The 15,572-nt window shown below is 30.8% G+C and overlaps 1 protein-coding gene across 2 annotated transcripts in view; it reads right to left on the bottom strand.

Annotated features, from left to right (window-relative positions):
* LOC124543178 (proton-coupled amino acid transporter-like protein CG1139) overlaps positions 1–15,572 on the bottom strand; it is a 41,492-nt gene extending 25,920 nt beyond the window's left edge. The window contains exon 1 of one of the 2 annotated variants that reach the window (XM_047121257.1): positions 15,424–15,572. The gene's annotated coding sequence lies outside the window, so the exon portion shown is untranslated. The remainder of the gene's footprint in view (positions 1–15,423) is intronic. The other variant, XM_047121258.1, reaches the window with a different exon arrangement.

Here is a 15,572-nt window from a genome sequence, read left to right on the forward strand (position 1 = left end):
AAATACATTTTCAATGAAAGCAAAATTCATGTTAACATTCAATTCTCGTTCCTAGAATTATGAATTTATGAAATGTTTGAATTAGAATTCCACTTCTGACACAACGTGCATGTAAGGGATTGGCATGCACCTTTGTTTGTGGATAGGATATTTGATTGGCTTTTCAGATTCTTGTTGTCGAAATATAACCGTATTACCTACTGTGTTTACGCAATATATACGTCAAAATTAATTATAAAATGCTCTATTAATATCACAAATAATAGGCGGAATCGAACAAAAAGGTTTCAATTCTAGTGGAGTCATGAACTCAACACGTAACATGTTCTTAAGACGGAATCAACACTCCTATTATTTATTTAAAGCAAGGTTGGTGCCAAGGCCAAGCTAACTTATTGCCACTACGATTCAATTGGCGAAATCGTTTCCTTTGTAGCGAATGCAACCGCCTCGTGCTCAAGAAAGTAGACGCACTATGTGTCGGCTTCACCAGAGTCATCGATCAACTATAGTTGAAATCAATTCGACACGTCTGAACATACAATAATAAAACTTACACAAAGTGTAAATTATTTTTCTAACAAATAATTACAGATATTTCATTCAACACGATATCAAAGTACTGTTTTCGATGTTTTATATATCTGTCTCATTGTCTATGAGCGCTTTTAGACGTAAGTTACTTTTAAACATTTCAAACATTTTCCCGAGAGTTAAAATAGTATCCAAACTTTTATATTCGAACTCAGTGGAAAAAGCGCACGTGTCATATCTGAATTTTATTGTTCGTGTTTAGTATCATAGTGTTGAGTTGTTGGTAAATTACTGCTACGTAGATAATACATTACATCCTTAATACGATCATAGTAACAAATTGCACACCATCTTAACAAAAAATCAAGGTAATGAAACAAATATCAACCTATTTCATTAAAAATACATACTAACAAAAACTACTTATTAAATGAAATAAGTCTATATCTAAATACATTTTAATGAGAATAATTTTATACATACCTAATATCATTCAAATAACTACGTTAGTATTTTCAAAAGCGTTTATATGAAAATCGGTAGATTTAAAAACTTATTTCGTAAATGTAAATAATATTTTCTGGTTATATTATTTTTAATTGCAACCCACGCTGTTCCGGTATGAGTACAAAGCATTAAGATTTTTCATACAGACTTTCCTCATAACATCTTCCTTCACTGACACATAAGATGCGTATCGCATGTATGACTAAAGTTCAATATTCATGGACACATCCGCACACATATTATTCTGACATCCTATTATAGTTTACGCATTTTTACTCAGAAGGTCAACAGGCTCATATTGTATCCACTTAATTTTGCCCTGTTCCACACTTCGAAAATGCCACTTTTGAACATTATTATCTTATCATTGATCGTACTCGATAATAATATTTCATAGAAAAACATCGTGTGTACTTGTTTACTATAAAGTATGGCATTGTTGGTTCAATACAATTCAATTAATTCTTTAGCCAAGAGTAATAGAATTTTCTATGGCTAGGTCTTGTATTATTTTGCAACTTTGATCGTATCGTGAGCCGTAACGGTTCATTAGTTTAGTACTTGAGATTGATTCATGGAAACCAATGTGTATATACGTAAAGGTAAAGTTTGTATTTATTATTTTCATTATACATAAATCACCGAAAACCACAATTATTACTATTAATATAATAACTTAATATCGTAAACATTATATTGGTTCATATATAACAACAGCTTAAAAATATATTTACTTCACATAAAATAAAATCAACTGCAAAATTATTATATATCATATTATTATTAGAGTAGTTAGTAGTTATTTTTATTACGAAATAGGTAAATCTTCAATATACATTAGAAAAACGTTCTCAATTGCTATACGATGACTTTAATAAGATTTTTATAAATAGGTTTTGTATAAAATATAGTAATTATCACTACAGTATAATTATAACCATAGTCAGGATACAGTTATTTATGAAGTAACTATGGAAAAAGGATGACGGCATATGTAATTTTCAATCAGAAACAATAATTTTTAAGTAATTGTACTTTGTAAGCTAAGAAAATTTTTACTTTTTTAATAGTTACTAAACCTATACAACCAAAAGTATACAACAGTGCAAGAAATATTTTTTATTATTTTTAATTTTTATAAATATTATAATTCTGAAGTAAAAATAAAGCCCATTTGACCAAAATAAAATTCACATTACATGACTGACCTTTACTTTTTTTTTTTTTGTTTCTCTCTCAGGTTTTAAAATTAAAACAAAATTTTATTTTTAAACTATTCCAATTACGTTGCACTTAGTTTTATGAAATCGATTACATTTACAAAATATGCGTTTATAAAATATATAATTATTATAATATACATGTAACCCCATAGATTAGCATTTGTGACACTATTATAAGAATTTTTTTGAAGACAGATGACGAATTACATTGAAAAACGTTCAAATATTACTAGCTAAACTTTTTTTTTAATAAATACGTTTCAAAATTTATCGATATTATATAGCTGTATATTTATATAAGCACCCTTAAATAGTAGGTATATAAGTTACTGATTGATTGATTCAATGTAACCCAATTTCAGCCACGTTAAACGTTAAAACTACGCTACGCCGCCATGGACCGTAGCGTCGTTTTATAACGTTTGACAATAAATGGGTTTTATCTAAAGCAAATAGGATCAGATCGGAAGACTATATGATCCGGATTAGTGCGTTTTATCAAATGAGCAATTCTATAAAACAATAATAGATAATCTATAGAGGATACAATTTGTCAAATCAAAACATACGTAGACACAGAACCTTCATTTAAACAGAATGCATATATGTATATCATACGTATGTATATGTATATCTACAGCATATAAAATATATAAACAGAACATTAATTTATTAAAGCTTTATATACCGAATGAAATGAATTATTATGATTGTAAAAACAAACAAACGGGAGTATTATTCTTTACTTCGCAATGATATCGTTGTCATGGCAACGTATACGTCACGTTAAGTGACGTAAATCAAGAAAATCATATTTCTGAGGTCACTTATATGCTATGTTCTTAAACACGTGCTTTTTTAATGTAGATCACCTCTTTGTCGACCATGTCTAATGAAGGAAATATTTTTCCTGTGCTATAATTAGTACATCATATTATACATATATCTGATAATTATAGTAGAAGTAGGTTCTCGCGATTTTGGACTAAGGACTATTATAGTGTATGTATATTGATTACACTTTAATTTCAAAAAAATTCTTTAATTAATTATTTCGTATATTGCTATGCATTTATGTGAAATAAGACAGCTGAAGACTAAGCTTCAAAAAACGGAAGCATCACGTGATTAACAATTATATATATATATATATATATATATATATATATATATATATATATATATATATATATCTACACTAATATTATAAAGAGGAAAACTTTGTTTGTTTGGTTGTAATGAATAGGCTCAAAAACTACTGGACCGATTTCAAAAATTCTTTCACCATTCGAAAGCTAAATTAATCCCGCATAACATAGGCTAAATTTTATTTTGAAATAAATAGGGTTCCGTAAGTTATTTTGGGTTTTTCGGACAAAAAAGGAAAAAATCTACCAAAAATTTTTTGGTTTTTGCATATGACGCCTAAACTATAAAAAATAGAACTATAAAATGTTCTAACTCCGGTCCTTACAGGGCATAATGGCCTCCGACCCTAAGAACCTCATCAGATTCGTGGCTGATGTTGGTCTGGCTGAGGTGTTGTGATCACGAATTTGAGGTTTATCACAATAGATCCAAGCGCCGGTTGCAGTAATTCTTCAAATGTGACCGTGCCTCAGCAGTAGGGATATTAGAAGACTGATTATGAACCGTTATCTACGCGGGCGAAGCCGCGGGCGACCACTAGTTATATTATATACATCAAAATATACAGGGCATAGGTGGCAAAGATCATGAAATAGAATTATTTTCGGAGTGTTATAAAATACATGTATTTTGTTTCACAGAACATTGGGTAAAAAAAATTGACATATTTAATATTTCAAACTTTAAACTGTCAAGTGCGTTCGTAAGAGGGAATGTTATTCGTGGTGGCTCATTTATATTAGTACGGAATGATATCGTTTGTAAATCTCGAAAAGATATTGTGGCCCTATCTATCGAACGTACTATCGAACTATCCTGCGTGGAATTTCCACAGTACATTATAGTCTGCGTGTACCGGCCCCCATCGGGAGATTATTATTTGTTTGAAACCACTATGGAGGACATTCTTAAAAAGCTATGTAAAACTAATAAATATATAATTGTATGTGGGGACTTTTACGTCGACTTACTTAAAGAAACTACGTTAAGTGTTCGGTTGGTCGCCTTCTTTATGTCATTTAATTTAACTCATAGAGTTAATGAACCGACGCGAATAACCGACGGTACTTCTACGTGTATTGATAATGTGTTCTGTGACTGTGAAATATATGAAGTATCAATTATAAATAATTTAACTTCTGACCATTGTGGTCAGAAGTTTTCATTAAAACACAAAGAAATAAATCATTTAAAAATAATTACATACAGGCCAATAACGGCTAACAAATTACATTATTTTAAAGATATTGTGGCGTATAAATTGTCTAATCTAGATCTTACGACACAGGATCCAAATGAGCTTTATATTATAATTCATTTTTTGAAGTAATACTAAAAGAATTTAACAATATATTTGAAATGAAATCATGTTATAGTAACACAAAATTAAAGTTTAGTGACTGGGCTACTGTTGGTATTTATAAAAGTAGAAATAAATTATACGACTTATATGATATGAGGCGGTGGAATCGAATCGTAGCCTTTTTAGAATACGTCATTAAATATTCCAAAATTTTTAAAACAGTATGCATTTCTGCTAAGTCCTTATATTTAAAGAAAAAAATCCTGAATTCTGATAATAGAATTAAAGCCACATGGGATGTTATTAGTAGTGTTAGTGGAAAACCCAAAAAGGAAATGATACCAATAGAATTGAACACAGGTAGTAGATACACGAGTTCTGAATTAGAGGTTGCTAATTTATTTGAATCATTTTTTGATAAAGTACCCCATAAAATAACATTTCATTTAAAATCATCTACATCAAATGCAGCTAGGTTATTAAATAATAGTGTTTCTAAATGCGTTATTGATTTTTCATTTAAAACGGTTTCTGCAATAGATGTCATAAAAGTATTTAAAACTGTAAATATTAAAAAAACTAACGACATATGGGGCATTTCGGTAAAAATTTTTAATAACATAATATACGATATTGCTCCGTATATAGCGGTAATTTTTAACAAGAGTTTGGACACCGGTTCATTTCCTAACTTGTTAAAATGTAGTAAAGTTTTACCACTTTTTAAAACTAGAAACAGAAGCGATCCCGGTAATTACAGGCCTATTTCAATACTCCCATCCTTAAGTAAAATTTTCGAAAAAATTATTTTAAATCAACTTCTCGTCCATTTCGGTACAAATGCTATTTTTCATGGTGTGCAATTCGGTTTTAGAAGAGGTCGCTCGACAACTGATGCGGGGATTGCGCTTCTCAAACATATTTACGATGCTTGGGAGAAATCACAGAACGCTATTGGAGTATTCTGTGATTTATCTAAAGCATTCGATTGTGTAGAACACGAAACGCTTCTTTATAAGCTCAAATATTACGGTGTTAAAGGTAAAGCTCTTGATCTCATCGCTTCATATTTAAGTCAAAGAATCCAGCAAGTTTTCATTAATGGAATAAAGTCTTCTGGATCTACGTTAAAAATGGGAGTTCCACAAGGTTCAATTTTGGGTCCCTTTCTATTCCTAGTATATATAAATGATCTTCCTTTCTATGTTAAGGGTATATGTGATATAGTGTTGTTTGCTGACGATACTTCGCTGATTTTTAAGGTTGACAGGAAAAAAAAAATGACTATGACGATGTGAACGGTGCATTATCACAGAAACACAATTGGTTTACAGTAAATAATTTAGTTTTGAATGCTCAAAAAACAAAATGTGTAGTTTTTACCCTACCTAATGTTAGCAAGCAAAATTATAATATATCTTTAAATGGTGACCGTCTTGAAGTAGCTGATACTACGGTTTTTAGGAATTTAGGAATAGAATTGGATTCCAGACTTCAGTGGACTTCTCATTTATCATCCCTAACAGGAAAACTCAGCTCCGCAACATACGCGGTTAGAAAAGTTAGACAACTAACTGATATTGATACCGCTCGTTTAGTTTATTTTGGTTATTTTCACAGTATTATGTCATATGGCATATTACTTTGGGGTAACGCTGCAGATATTGAATCTGTCTTTATTTTACAAAAGAGAGCAATTCGGTTTATTTATAATCTTGGAGCTAGAGACTCTCTTCGGGATGTTTTTAAAAGAGTAGCAATACTTACTGTTGCGTCGCAACATATTTACAACAATATCATATATATTCACAGTAACATTGATCACTTTGATAAAATCAGTGATAATCATTGTATATGCACTAGAAGTAAGGATAAACTTATAACGCCAAGTTTCCGACTCCGCGAAGTCAATAAATCCTTCTTGGGGCAAGGTATCCATTTCTATAATAAAATTCCGCAGAAATTTTTAACTTTGCCGTTTAGTAAATTCAAATCGTTTGTAAAAAATACATTGGTAGAAAAAGCATATTATTCGATACAAGATTTTGTAGATGATAAAAAAGCGTGGAGTTAATACCTGTTGACTTCCAAGCAGGATACATTAATTGTAATAATGGTATTTAATTAACATGACGTTGTATTTTTTAAATGTTTAAAAAGAGTAACTACTGATTTTCTTGCCGGTTCTTCTCGGTAGAATCTACTTTCCGAACCGGTGGTAGCTTCACTTAATTGTAAAATGACGATTCAAAAGTGCTTATAAAAGCCTACTTGAATAAAGTTTATTTTGATTGATTGATTGATTGATAATAGTTTTTAATAATTATATTCTTCGTATGCCTTTTTCAAACAAGATTAATAATTTCCATATACATTAAAAATATATTCTATTCCTACATTTATTTATAAGCAACACGGCATAGCAAAAAGGATTTTATTTTTATAGTTATTATATTGCAATTTAATTAGTTTAAATTGAAGTAAACCTTTGTGAATCTGTATAAGATTTATAGCATAGAATATTATCTCTCCAAAAATTAGGCACAACGTCACATTGGTTATTTAGCCCGGTATATCTTCGATCGTGTCAGCGTGTAAGATTACCTTCCTATCAATCTTTGAGGGAAATCAACAATTCGGTACATGCGCACGCTGCGCGAGTTAACTGGTGTTTCATTGGCGTTCGACAAGACCATAATCAGTGGCGTAGCTAGGTGAGGAAGGGCCCCGGTGCATAGAAAAAGAATCGGGCCCTCATCCCCTCTTTCCCATCCCTCTTTAACTAATAATTACCCTTTAAAATTATAGATAGCAAATAAGAAATCTTTTGCGCAGGGTCTTGATTTTCCAGCTTCAGAAGCTTAAGGTTTAGTTTAGAGGGCCCCCTAAACTCCGGGGCCCTGGTGCACTGCACCACCTGGCCCTACGATAGCTACGCCACTGACCATAATCTCGATATATCTATCAGTACATTAAAATACTTTTGAATATTATTAAAGAGAAATATACGGAAACTAAAAGTTGATATATATGTACTATACAATAAAAAAGAACAAATGAAAAAGTAACTAGTTTTTCTTAATCTTAGTGCACGCTAAGCCGCTGTGTCCTCGATTTAATTTGCATATTTACAGCATAATGAAATATCTCAACTTATAATTAATTATTTTAATTTACAAATCCGTTATTATTACTCAGAGGAATCATGATTTTAATAAAAAAAAATGAATTTAATAATAAAAAGAAAAATAGACACAACCCTGAATTGAAGTAAATCTCAGTTCTGTTTACATAAACATATATTTATGTGCATATGTATGTATTTCATATATATACATATAAATACCACAGGGATTTAGTTAGCCTACAAATGGACGTGGATTTAATATTTCTGATATTCTGAGAATTCATAGCTAGAATAACAGATTTAATCCATTAAGTCAAATGTAAAGACATATTGCCAGCTAATAGCCATACGTACAATGCCTATTCAAAGTAATTCGACACTGAACTCGATTTGTCTTTTACCATCACTTATATATTTATACCACTTCATATTTTTCCATATACCACTTTATATAGTTCTAGTAGGTACGTGAAGGCAGAGTCGGATTTAAAGGTCTGGCCCCCGGGCCACAAAGCAGTGGGGGCTAGACAAACAGAAGCGTAAATACCCTAATAATCATATTATTATGAATTAATTAGATTTTTTTATTTCAATCTGTCAGCTATGATTTATTTACTTTTATCGGTAATTTTTAAAATATTAAGTAGTAACAATATTATAATTTGGTATGGTATTAGTAACATTACCCTATCTCGGTATTTATTAACTCGCTGAAAACTGACGTGGCCCCCTCATGTGGAGGCCCCAGGGCAGTTGCCCCGGTTGCCCTCCCCTAAATACGGCCCTGCGTGAAGGTATGGCAGAAACACTCACGTGCGTGTCTAGATCACCTAGGGCCTAAAAGCAATGATGTGGAAGGGACTACAAGTGCTACTGCGTCACCAGAAGCGACGAAGTTTCCGGGTAAAAGGCGATTCCGTACCTGAACTGGTTATATTCAATCAAAAGCCACACACAAGTACATGTTACATCTGTACAGTTTTTAATTCTTTATATACATTATATTTATTTTTCATAAACGCAGGTGCACAATACAAACCTCTATAGAAGTTTCTGCATTTTATACAATGGGAATTGCATCGCACTTAGCATACGTAAGCTAATATTTTTAACTTGCAGAGATTTAACAGACACATTAATTAACATTTCAATTGGTACAATATCGGTATATAATTGGTATATCGAATTCACATTAAAAGATAAGATCATCCGTATTGTATCTTGATGTCATTGTCACGTCCTTGTATGGGAGATGAGTTAATAAGCTCTATATAATTTTATGTAGGTATTAAATAAACTTACGTAAATTGACGGAAATAGTAACTTAATTCCGAATCGACGGCAGTTCTACATTAAATTAAATTATATACGTGATTATTTAAAAGTTTGAATCAGTCTTTAAAATTTTTTTTTAGTTTGATTTATTTTGTAATTGTTTCCTACCATATATTGTAGATATTAATTTCTTCTTTACAAAAGCGAACAGTATATGTTATTGTGTTTTATGTATCCAATATAAGAAAACGTTACGCACAAATCAAACGAGAATCAATGGTAATCCATATCCTTATAGAAGATTAATGCTCATTGGAAGAAAATAGCACTATTGAATACTTCCAAACAAGCATTAATTAAAATAAGTTCGGTATTTATTTGATAAGAGATTGCAAAATTAATATCAAAATTTTTAAGTGTAGTTATAAATGAAAATGTAAATAATTTAATGCGTACACATTGTATAATAATTAATGAATTTATAGTTTATCTTTAGTCAATCAACCCGACTTTGCACAGACACTTCACAAGACAGTAGGTAATACTTAGCGAGCAATTGGCACATAAAACAGCTTTGCTTACAATATGCATTTATAACATGCAAATTTTAACATTGATATATATTTATATATAAAATCAAATCAAATCAACAATAAAATCAAAGTTAGATTTATTATTTTTTATTTCCAAATTATTAATTGATTATAGTATTACACCTTAATATTATCCGTGTAATTTCGGGAGTCATTGGCTGATAATACAAAACAGCTATTAACAAGTTTTTTGTTTCTGAAGGCAGAGTTGTTCAAAGCACGGGCCACTCGCCGCATGCATCCCGTGGCTTATGTTGGTGAAGCGCGACGTGATTTTGATTTACCGCTAATACGGATTGATATACGCCTGAATTAACCTGACGAAGTAATTAAGAATATGATCCGCCTTTTACATAATTTACAGCTCAATTTTTATGTTTTAATTACCAATTTAAATAAATTATGTAAGAACATTTTGTGGTTTTCATTGACCCGGGAACGATATATAAATAGGGGATATATAAATAGAAAGGAACTATATGTAATGATGTTTATATAGCGTATTGATAACACACGTTAGATATATTACAGTCGGTGATTATGAAATATAAATTTAGATAAATAAATAATAATTATATAATGTTATGTGTCCTTGTGTTAGGGCTTTGTGCAAGACTGGTTAGGTATGTACCACTGATCCCCTATTCGACCATCAAACAGCAATATCTTTTGTATTCCAGTTTGAAATTTGACTCGAGATCAGATGCAGGTTTTCATTTATCCCTTTATCTGTCATTGTCCTGCATTTAACATTTTGTGGAAAGTGTATATATAACATACAAGTCATCCAACAGTTAAAACAAAACGCGTGCGCCACAATAGTCCATTGACCAAAGGATCATGTCAGATGTTATAATGAAAGATATTCATTGTTTTCTTTCAAACACACACTGAGTACCTACTTCAAAGCACCGAGATTGAAAACGCAATTTAAAGATATCAATTTTAACTAAAATTACACAATTTGCATGAAACGCAATCTTATTGGATTTGATATTTGTGTATTGTACCGTGTTACACACTAAATAAAAAAAAAATACAAACTACATGTAATTATTGTTGTAATTACATATAGCTTATTGTGTGTTAAAGTAGTTTCTCATTGTGCAATATTTGTTAGTAAAGTAAAGGTAAAGCGGTTTACCTCCAGAGACTCGAGTGCCGCATACGAATGTATATCGAGCGCTAGTGGCCTTAAACATCGATAATTCGATGCAAGATTGAATGAAACTCAACACGAATTAATTCAAACGAATAATTCATAGTTAGTAAAATTCTTATCATCATATCGAATTGAACATCAAAAGTTTTATTAAAAAAAAAAATGAAAAACATCATTCGACCTATCGAATTCACCTTTACCTATAAAGGTCTCATATTTTGCGAAGGAATTAATATCGTAAAGCAACACTAGTAACTACTATAGTGTATTATAAAACAAAATCCTCCATCCCTTCTATCGGTCAAAACGCGATAAATTCGAAAGCCAAATGAATTTTCATTCAGTTTTCACCAATGGATAGTAATTCATGATGAGTGTCGATGTATAATAAATATTACATGAGAGCACTTTAGAGATTAGCTGAAATAAAATGATGATGATTGAAAATTTTAGAAAAAACATAGCCGATTGGTCGCTTTACTAGTTTGCGCCGCGTCAACCAATAGGATTATAATGCAACTATATTCAACGTTTAGCGTGTGTGATTCTTTACTCATGCAGCTCCAAAACTGATATAGGTATACATAGATACAAATACAATATCATCCGACACTTGTAGGTTTCCTCGTAATATTTTTCGTGGCCGCAGAGCACGTAATTAATAACAAAAATATTTCGCAATGCTTGTTCAGGCTTAGACCTGCTGTGTTCTCTTACAAAGAAACAATTATATGATTAATTCTAACCACTGGATTAATAGTCATCTCAGTTCATTTATCGGATTCTATTTGATATCATTTTACACTAACGTTCCGCTAATTAAGATATCAACCATATAAAAACAAAGGTATAAAGCTTTTCAGTTACCAACATTATCTTTGTAATTATCACTCAACTGTCTATTCTGAATAAGACCAAGTAATTACAAATAGACAAATAAAATCAAATCAAAATAAGACGTTTTAAATATATATTCTGTTACTGAATTAAAAATTAAAAGTAAAACATATTATGTTCAAATAGGCTTCTAACGTTACGGTCCAACCACACTGGCTAATTCACCCTTGAAACCAAAACACCAAGAACGAACATTAAAAACTGGCAATTTGGCTGAACTACCCACCCAGACACCACGTAAGTGTCTTCTACGTAGAAAAAATACTCGTTTTTGGAGCATACAATCAAAGTAAAATATATATATCAACATATTTTGCTTTTCGTTCTTATATGTTACTTATTCAATACAGGAGCTTTACACTTAGTTATTGATTGTCAAATTAAATAGTACCACCTCTTCGAAAAGGGAAATACCGTGACCTGGAGAAGAACCAGGGAAAGAAATTCAGCCAGTCTCTTTCTTTATAAATTTATAATAGCTTCCAATTATTCAGTATAAAAAAAGAAATAGACACGAGGCGACCGTTTCAATCTCTAGGTGTGAAATACTACTTAGGTACTAAAAGGTTTTAGCTAATTGTATTCCAAGCAAATAAAAAAAACTGTAACAACACCAGCAAACGTAAATAATTCCGTTACCTCACGATTCGTCCTTGAACACTCAATACAATCGATATATTTATTTGTGTAATCAATGGCACTTAAACTATTCAAGCATAATATTACGATTTCTATGAAATAATCGTCTAAAATAAATTTAACGAATCTTAGAACCTATCAACTAAAAAAATGCAACTCAATACGAGCCTATATAATCTTTAAATTTATTTTATTTAGTTTAATATAAGTATGATACTTGAAAAATATAAATATTTGTGCTTATAATTAATCTCGTGCTCGGTGGTGAAAGAAAAAAAAATGTCGAGGAAATCATTGGGATAATTTTACAAACAAATTCGAAAATACAACAACGGCTAAAAATTGGTAAAGCCGTTTTAAGCTTCCGTGCCTTTAATAAGGGACCCTTATAACATTGCTTTGTTGTCCGTCTATCTGTCTATCTGTCAGTCCGTCAAGACCCTTTCGCTCAGGAACGACTAAATTGAAATGAATACCAAATATTGAATCAAAATATTTAGCCGCTTCCCATACATTTACAAAATAAATCAAAACTTATAAAGAACTTCCCGCTGACGGAGGATGAAGATATTTGGCAACAAGCATTAGAATAATTTGAAGCTAGTAGGGATACTTGATAGGACAAAAATTGTACACCCTAATTGCATTGTAACGTCGATGGCCATTTATATTTGTCTATTGGTACGGAACTCTCCGTGCGAGTCAGAATCGCAATTGCTTTTTTTTTAATTCTACTAACACAACGACACAGTTCCGGTTCGGTCAAAGTTGGGTTGGAATAGAAAACGCAATGTAATCGTTATAAGTTTGTAAAATTGGTACATAGCAATTAGTGTTTGTTTAAATTCTGCAACATGTGTTGGAAACACATACCGCTAGAGCAGCGCGGTAGAATAAACTCGAAAACATCTTCACCAAAGAACACCTAGCCCAGCTTCGATATATTTATTTTTTATTAAAATATGATTACTATTTATGAACTATTACTAATTACTAGTAAGTAAATTTCCCAACTTTTCTTAAACAGTTTACGTCATTCTACAACGAGTGTTAGAACGTAACTATTTCTTTGTATATTATATACATGTAACTTGACAATAAATAAAACTCCAATTTTTCACTTATAAAATAATATTTTAAATTTCAATACAACATTCAATCAAAAGAAGCCGCATGAAAAGTTGCAGCAGTTTGCGAGAATTTCATATTCGAACAGCTAAATTAAACGTTTCGCTTTTACAACGAATTCTCAGTGTTCAATAATAATTTAAAGTAAACTTTTCGCAATAGCTATAAAAACACAACGGCTGATATTAATTTATTAACAGGTCACCTGTTTACGTCGACTCGATGTTGAAATTTCATTAATTTCGCCCGATAGCCCCTCACTGATGCATAAAGGGCACTTCCTCTGCCCTTAGCAAGGAAAAGGATACTAAGTTAGCCGGGTCTATAGTTTAACCTAAATAGATTTTATTCTACTTAACTCTATTTTTATTTTGAATAGCCAGTAATATTTTACGTTGTGAAAATTTAAGTATATCATAAACTTTAACGTTTCAATATTTTATTGTCACCTACACCGTACATATATTGAATGGCGTAAATTTATTTTTTGAACAAGTATGATGAATGATGAAATTTATCAATTCAAAAAAGAATGTGTTATATTAGTGGAAAAAATAATTCATTAGTAAAAAATGTGTGCGAAGTTTAAGAAAATAATTAAAGGTCTAACTACAATTCAAATTACTATTACTAATAAAAAACACAAACATAGAAAAAAGTGTTTTAGGGATGTTCGTGTACCCGCGGCTTTATTATTTCACATTTATGGTGACTTTATTTTTCTTTAATACTTGTCAACCGGCACTGGTGTCAGTCACTAGACTGAGAACGAGATTGCTGACCGGGAGCATGAGCCGTTACCAAATTTGAATGCAGCTTGCTAAGAAAAAGTACCTACTATTCGCTAACTAAATTAAGTGTAACTTTGAGTGGCATAATTCAACTAATTAGGCCTTGTAAGACAGGAGCTAGGTACCATATATAGTCATTTCTATACCTGACAACATTTATGCATAATTTAATAATAATCGGTTGAGTGACTGAGGCGTGAAAGTGTTATAAACAAACAAATCATTCTCATTTATAATATTAGTTGGGACTTAGGCAAAATATAAACAGCTTTATTGGATTCTATTGTGATAGTTATTGTATCAAATCGATTATCTAAACCGTACCTTAATATTATTATTTATTACGATGAATATATATGCGTTTAGTGAAAATTATATTTGTAAGATGTAATTGTGTTTGAATGGAAGGTATAACAGTATATACTTAAATATTAATACGTTGAGTTATTATTTTCAAGCCAAACGTCATCTCCGATACATAATTACTTCATACAGAAATTAACAGAATATTATGTGTTATTATAAAAATCATAATAAAAGCAATGTACGTACTCTTTATGAATATATATAACATTTTTTTTTTTTCATAACGGTGTATGGGACACTTAATTATCATCGTGTCTCAATAAAGAATTTTATCGACCATTGTGATGTATTCGAAACATAAATATGAGAAGCAGTTTCATTTATGACATGAATATTAAACCCCTACTTTTTCTAACACCTGTGGCCAAAATATAATTCGCATTTAAAATGATAACATATTTTTATAACACGTAATAAAATATATTTTTATCACACTTCGCTATTTCAAATGTTTAACAATATTTTATGAATAAAAAATCTAAGTAAGTGATACTGTGGCTGATATTTGTTAAATTAAATAATTAAACGAAAAAAAAAAATTTAAACACAGCTAGTCTCCTAAAAAAAATTATTTAACATAATGTAAAATATTTACAACCATATATTCCAATAATTATTAAACACAATAAAAAAAAACATAATATAAATTAAAACTATTTTGTATAATTCTAAATAGATTAAAAAACGTTCGCAGAGCCTCACATCGAAATAAATATTGATATGATTTACCTTTATTATGAAACACAGTCACGAGCGCGTCACAAGCGCGCCGAGTTCCGACTGCGGTTCACGAATCACGCAGATCTGTAAACGTTCACTTGATTCTGTGCGAATATCGCATGTATGTATTTACGATTGCAGTGATTCTATAAAACTAA

The sequence above is a fragment of the Vanessa cardui genome, chromosome Z (assembly GCF_905220365.1).
Source record: "Vanessa cardui chromosome Z, ilVanCard2.1, whole genome shotgun sequence".
Taxonomy (NCBI): domain Eukaryota; kingdom Metazoa; phylum Arthropoda; class Insecta; order Lepidoptera; family Nymphalidae; genus Vanessa; species Vanessa cardui.